At 34.4% G+C, this 7,433-nt stretch overlaps 1 pseudogene; it reads left to right on the top strand.

The window, feature by feature from the left end:
- Positions 1 to 6,472: 6,472 nt before the first annotated feature.
- Positions 6,473 to 7,048, top strand: LOC120073634 (annotated as a pseudogene).
- The last annotated feature ends 385 nt before the right edge of the window (positions 7,049 to 7,433 follow it).

Genomic DNA, 7,433 nt, shown 5'->3' with positions numbered 1-7,433 from the left:
TATTTCTCTTTCACATGTACATGCACAAAATAAAATCTCAACTATTGCTTTTGTATACAAAACTCAACTTTCAACAAACATAAAAGTGACAAATTGTTTAATAAATATCCTCTCAACAAAGTACATTATTTAATCTATACATTGAGTTTTGAAGTATAAAGATCGAGAACTAAGGGTCAAGCAAGCCATGTTTAAGCAAGTCAACCTGCAAAATAGAATAAAGGGCGATAACATCAAATTTCAAAATATATAAATAAGTGTTAAAATACAACAACGTAATCCAACCTACGAAAAGTTCAATAATAATGGTTACAAAATGCAAATTCCAGTAACTATGTAACAATTCCAATCTCTTGAAATATTTGAATTGAACATAATAAATTGAAAATAACTCAATTATTAGACCAATATTTCAATGGGTAACACATAACTATTAATATTAACCTCAAAACTTACCAAAACCTTGCCAAGATCGGTTTCAAACCTATTGGACAGTAACTCAACTCCTTCCAATACTTCAAAATCAATCTCATCATGAAACATTCAAACAAGCAAATCATTACAGAAGATGCTACATTAAAACCCAAATCACAAATTCATTCAAATACATCCAAAACACTTACCCAAAGTGTTTACTTAAATCGATGCTTCAATCGAGCCTCGACCAACTTTCCTGAAAAGAAAACAAAAGAGGAACAAGAACACTCATACACTGATTTATTTGTCCAGTCTTAATATACATCAAACCAAAGTTTAATAACAAGTTACTAAAAGTTACCAAAATTTGCCAAAGTCAAAACCTTGCAACCCTGCACAACACGCTTCCAATCTTCAAACTCCGCTACAACCTGAATCTATGACCCAAACATAATGGGTTTTTATCAAAACTAACCCAAAATCAAACAATAATCAAGATTATGTATATAAACCCACAAAATTACCAAACCTTACCCAAAACAAGGATTGGAGGCATTCGGCTACAGATCTGGGCGGGGCTGAAGCGACGTAAGTGACGGAAGCGTTCGACTATAGATCTGGGCACAGCTGAAGCGACAAAAGCAGTTGGGGGCATTCAACTACAAATCTGGGCACGGCTGAAGACTTGCAAAGGATGTGCATAGCTGGTCGGCTAACACGGCTGAGCAGATGGCGAGGGAGCTGAGCAGACGACGAGGGAGAGGGTTGGTGTGGCTGAGCAGACGACAAAATGAAAAACTTAATAACAGCTGTGCGAACGGAGGAGAGGGGAGAATGAAGGCTAACGAGGGCTAGGGCTCTCGGGCGCACAGAAGAAGAAAAAAGATTGAGAGGAAAGGGAAGGTCGTGAGTGAGATGGTGAAAGAGGAGAGAAAGAGTTTTTAATTTGAGAGAGAAATGAAAACGGGAGAGGAAAATATTATTTTATTTGATAATTTTGGTAGGAGAGAAACCAAATTTGAGAGGGAAATGAAAATGGGAGAGGGAGGGAAACAAAAAATAAAGTCTCTACACGATCGTTGAGTAAAGTAAAGGAGGAGAGAAAGAGTTTTTAATTTGAGAGGGAAATGAAAATAGTAAAGTCTCTACACAATCGCTGAGTAACACTAGACAATCGCCTACAAACACCCCGCGATCGCTTACCCTAAACTACACGATCACTTACAAAATATTACACGATCGCTTACTAGTTTCTATACGATTGCCTACCAAATGCTATACGATCGCCTATCAAATGCTACACGATCGCTGAGCTCTGCTACACAATCACTTAGCTCTGCTACACGATCGTTGAGTAAAATTAGATGATCGCCCACAAACACCCTGCGATCGCAAACACACCGTGATCGCTCACCTAGAACTACACGATCACTTACAAAACATTACATGATCGCTTACCAGTTTCTATACGATCGCCTATCAAATGCTATACAATCGCCTATCAAATGCTACATGATCGCTGAGTAACACTAGACGATTGCCCATAAACACCCCGCGATCGCTTACCCGGGACTACGCGATGGCTTACAAAATATTACACAATTGCTTACCAGTTTCTATACGATCGCCTACTAAATGCTACAAGATCGCTGAGCTCTGTTACACGATCACTTAGTAGAAGTAGACGATGAGCGGCACATAATTGGAGGTCTATCAAATATCCAAAATATTCTGTCAAGCTCCGCTTTTTTAACCCTTTTACTTGACACGAAAAAAACGTCAAGTAAGAGCTTCTTATTTCACGTGTCAAGTAAGAACTTATATTACTTGACACGAAAATCATGTCAAGTAAAGGTTCGCGTGAAAATATCCAAAATATTCCGTCAATCTCCACTTTTTTAATCCTTTTACTTTCGTTTTTTGTCCAAAATCATATTACTTGACTTTTTTTTTCATAGAAACGTCAAGCAATTAAAAACTACAAGTGTCAAGTAATGTAGATTTTGTAGTAGTGATTATTACACAATATTTTAAAATCCATTTGTATCAATATTTTTCTGTGTATAATCTCTTTTAATTATTAAAAAAATTTATGGGAGTGGAAATTGAACCTTGGGCTCTAGAAAATATAATAAATGTTTCATTTACTGAAGTTATATGCTTGTATTAAAAATTTGTATATATTAGCTAACAAACATGAATATAGTTTAAGTTGCATATAACTTGAATTATCGATCTCGAAGTAAGAAGTTTGATATTCCTCTACCCTACCCATTATCAAAACAAATAATAATGATGATGATGATGATGATGAGATAATGATCTTCACTTCCGTTAATCTATTCCTCATCATGTTTCGATCATTGACTTGTGGTGATTTAAGGCCATGATTACCCCCAGTGAAAAGATAATAAATCAATAGTAATATTAAAAGTGAGCCCTATTTGATTACCTTTAGTGTTGCTTACTTGGGTTCTACACCCGTACTGACACATGAAAACCCTTCAAGATTTGTAATTAAAAAAAAAGCAAACTGATTGATGAGGGAGAATGCTCAATCTAATTGCATTTGAAAATAAAGTTGTACCATTACAGTTACCATTGCAGTTACTGTTGTGATTATTGTTCCATAAGAAACATGATCAATTTTGGCACTTTTACAGTCTCATTACCGTTTGACTCTCAGAGTAACGGTAACGGTAACAGTAACAATAAATGTGACAAAATTCATAATTATAAGTAAACACGATAAAAAATAATCCAATTACATTTGCGATTCAGGCTCATTACAATTGATCCATCAATAAAATTCTATTACGATTACACGAATTTTCATTATGGCTTGATAAACGTGGCCTAATTATAGTCCAACTATGATATATCATTTTCAACTACTACAAATACATTTACATGGAATTAAAATATTTTCCAATTCACGAAATGCTAAATGCCCGAGAATTTTGTCATTATATATATAATTCAAAATCATTTTAACCTCTGATGTTGTGGTTGAGAGATCATGTGCCAATTGAGCTTATTAGGGAAAGCACAAATTTCATCTCAAAGTTACTTGGTAATAGAAGGAATAAATCATTTATCTTATAAAGAGTATGAGGTCTCTCAATCCTTTTAACATGGAATCCTCAACATGCCTCTCACGAATAGTAGTTCATCCAGAATTTCACACCAAGGAGCACATTATACTGTATATAGAGTTTAACATTGTGACTACCTATTATTTATTAAATTGAAAATTGATGACTCAATTAGACACGAATTAAAAAATTTTCCAATAAAATAATTGATTTAAAATTTTTTTGAATGTGTCTGAAATTTATTAGATACAAAATTGTAAGGGACTCAAAATTGGACCATTGGGCCCAAAGTACCTAATCTAACTATAACTAACTACCGTCAATCAATTGAGGAACACACGCCCCCTCGTCGCCAACATGGATTTGTCCCTACTTATAAGACAATGGCTATTTTAGATGCACCATTTTAAGGAAAATTTTAAATTTTCTTTTGGGACATGTTGATCGCAAAATTCAGATAGGAAGACTCACTTGACCTTCACGGGCATTCGACAGTGAATTTGTAATTTTGGGGAAAGAAGATGACCTACAAGACAAGAAATGAAAACACTAGTGTGGTGCCTGCCACAAAACTTTCGATGCTTAAGTCAATATTGAACAAAGGGTTAGAGCAAGCTAAGAAGGTGTGAAAGGACTTACCCTTAGGTGTTGCTTATAACTTCTTATTTATAGTGGGGTGGACTTAGGGTTCTAGATTCAAGTAGGATTAGGGAGTAGGGTTCTGAATCCAAGTGGGATGATGGAATGCAAATTCGAGCTGGCCAAGGGGTTTGAACTACAAGAAAAATAACTTTCAATGACGAGTAAAACGTGTTGCTAAAAGCAAAAACACGCCGCTAAAAGTATTAGCAATGTGTAGAGTCGCGTCTCTGTGAATGTCGCGGTAGCCGCGTAGTCGAACGTTTTAGTGACATACTCACAACCCGCTGCTAAAATGTGACTTTTACTAACGTTAACATGTTACTAAAAGTGTACTTTTGGCAACACATGTTTTGTCGCTATTTGTGTTATATAGTGACATTGGAAATTTGTCTCTAACAGTTTAATTTTAACAACATATAAGATTATTGCTAAATGAGGATCAATGATCATTGTAAATATCTTTTGCAATATATGTGAGTGGCAGCAAAAGTATTTCATTAATGAGAAAAATAATATTCAATTTAATATATGAACCTGTTATCACTAGTACAAAATTAAGTTATAATGTCAGCTGAAAACCAATATTATTGGGGTAGTGATCGACATCGGAGAAGGTTGACTAACAAATATTTATATGGATATAATAAAAGTAATAAGATATTTGTATACACAACTTTCAACAAACATAATAGTTAACTTTTTCACTTCAACAAAAGTAATATAATTATTTATCCCTCCACAAGTTACAGTCAACTTACAAAGATCAAAAAATTGGTAAATATCATAAGTACAAGACTCTAAAACATTAAAATTACTTGTTGACCCTAAATAATCTTTTTTAGATTATATACTTCAAGAAGTCTTGCCGTTAGTTTCACCACACCTTGCTTTTTTCTAATGAAGTCGTTGGCATCACCACACCTGACTTGAACTCAAGCATTTTCCTACTTTCGTCCTGAATGTTTTCGAATTGAGAGGAAAGACTAATAGATCCCAAATTTATTTGGCAAAATGCATAAACATAAACAGAAAAGCACACATAAACTATTCAACATAACTCAACAAGTTAATGATTCTCTTGAACTTAGTAAAAAATACAACAAACTAGAATTTTGCAAAATATATAAACATAAACAAAAAATAAACTTATAAACACATACAACTCAATGGAAAATATAAACAAAATTAACAACAAATTCACTTGAAAATTTTTTCAAACATGATCTGGGACCTAGTTGAAAAGTATCTGAATAAGTTTGAAACAAATCCAAAGCTTCAAGTGTTATGAACAATTATAAAGCAATTAAAATTAGTCACAACTCCAACACAAACCTCTCTTCCAATATATTTTAGAGAACTTAGTCAAATAATCTTAATTAAACTACAATAATTTTCAAGAGAGATGTTCTTACCTTAACCATAACCTTACAAATTAATTCAAATACTAAACTAGCTAGTCTTGAACTACAGAAAGAGTTTCCCAATATTATAAACTATTTTATAGCAATTAATTGAGTTTGCAAAGATCTAAAGAGAGTTTTTCCTAATAAAGAATGCCGACAACTAATTAACTACAAATATTTCCTCGCCTACTAATAGAAATCATAACAACTCAATGGAAACATAAACAATAATTAAGTTATGACTACCATAACTGTAGGATAGTTAAAGCACTCTAACACATATTCTAATCTAACACTTTTAAAAAAAATAGATTTAAGAAGAATGTCTTATAATATTACCTTTTTAAGAAACAACAAAAAAAGAAATTGGACATGTGTGAGTGAATGGAGAAAAAGATTGAAAAGAGAGAAAAGTGAAGCAAGAATGAAAAAAAAAAAGCCCAATCAGAATACCGTACTGGGTCTAGCTTTTTTTTTTTCTTTTTTTAATTAGCTTTTTTCTCGGAACATAGGAAGGCAATCATTTTCTCCGTCTTGCCCAAGCCTTTTGAAAACCTTACTCTTACTATAATAATAATGAAGGGGCTTCTTTATGAAAATATCCTATCAATTTGGGGCTTCAAAGCTTTTTGTTTAGGGGTGCACTGGTTTAGAACCCTATACAAGGGGCTTTTCTTTTCAAATGACAACAACCCTCTTCCTGCTGCGAGGGCGTTGCACGAAACCAAACCTCTCCCGGGCCCGATCAACTACCTGTTGCTTTGCTCCTAGGCCCACATAGGTTAGGTGGCATTGTCCCTCAGTTCTTACCAACCTCCAGCGTGTAGTCGACATGTTACTAGCTTCAACTCGATGGAATAAAAATCATTGATATCCTCCATTGTCTATTTCTTATTCATTCAGAGCGTTCGACCGATGCACGATATCTTTTTTTTCCTCATTTTGATTTTTGTTTTCGTATCACGAATCTTGGTTCGCACTTTATGTCATCATTTCCACTATAAAAAAAATCCAATACCGCAAAGGATTGTTCATGGAACTACTATCGAGATTCTTTGGACCATTTTTCCTAATATCATTCTGATGTTCATTGCTATACATTCCTTTGCTCTTTTACACTCAATGGACGAGGTAGTAGTAGATCCAGCCATGATTATCAAAGTTATTGGACATCAATGGTATTAGACTTATGAGTATTCTGACTATAACAGTTCCGATGAACAGTCACTCACTTTTGACAGTTATACGATTCCAGAAGATGATCTAGAATTGGGTCAATCACGTTTATTAGAAGTGGAAAATAGAGTGGTTCTACCAGCCAAAACTCATCTACGTATTATTGTAACACCTGCTGATGTACCTCATAGTTGGGTTGTACCTACCTCAAGTGTCAAATGTGATGTTGTACCTGGTCGTTTAAATCAGATCTCCATTTTGGTACAATGAGAAGAAGTTTACTACCTATATCCTCCACACTTAATCAACATTTGATAGATTATCCAACCCCGAGCAATCTTAGTTATTGGTGGTAGGGGTTCTATCCGCTAGCAGATCTTTGTTTAGTCATTCAGATAATTACTGGCATTTTTCTAGTTATGCATTACACACCTCACGTGGATCTAGCTTTCAACAACGTAGAACCCATTATGGGAGATGTTAAAGGGGGTTGGTTGCTCCATTATATGCATGGTAATAGGGCAAGTATGTTTCTCATTGTGGTTCACCTTCATATTTTTCATGGTCTTTATCATGGAAGTTATAGCAGTGCTAGGGAATTTCTTCAGTGTCTCAGAGTTGTAATCTTCCTATTAATGATTGTGACAGCTTTTATAGGATAGTTACTACCTTGGGTTTAGATGAGCTTTTGGAGTGCTAG

This window comes from Benincasa hispida, chromosome 3, assembly GCF_009727055.1.
Source record: "Benincasa hispida cultivar B227 chromosome 3, ASM972705v1, whole genome shotgun sequence".
NCBI lineage: Eukaryota > Viridiplantae > Streptophyta > Magnoliopsida > Cucurbitales > Cucurbitaceae > Benincasa > Benincasa hispida.
The sequence above is the reverse complement of the archived record's forward strand: the minus strand, read 5'-3'. Positions and strand labels throughout refer to the sequence as shown.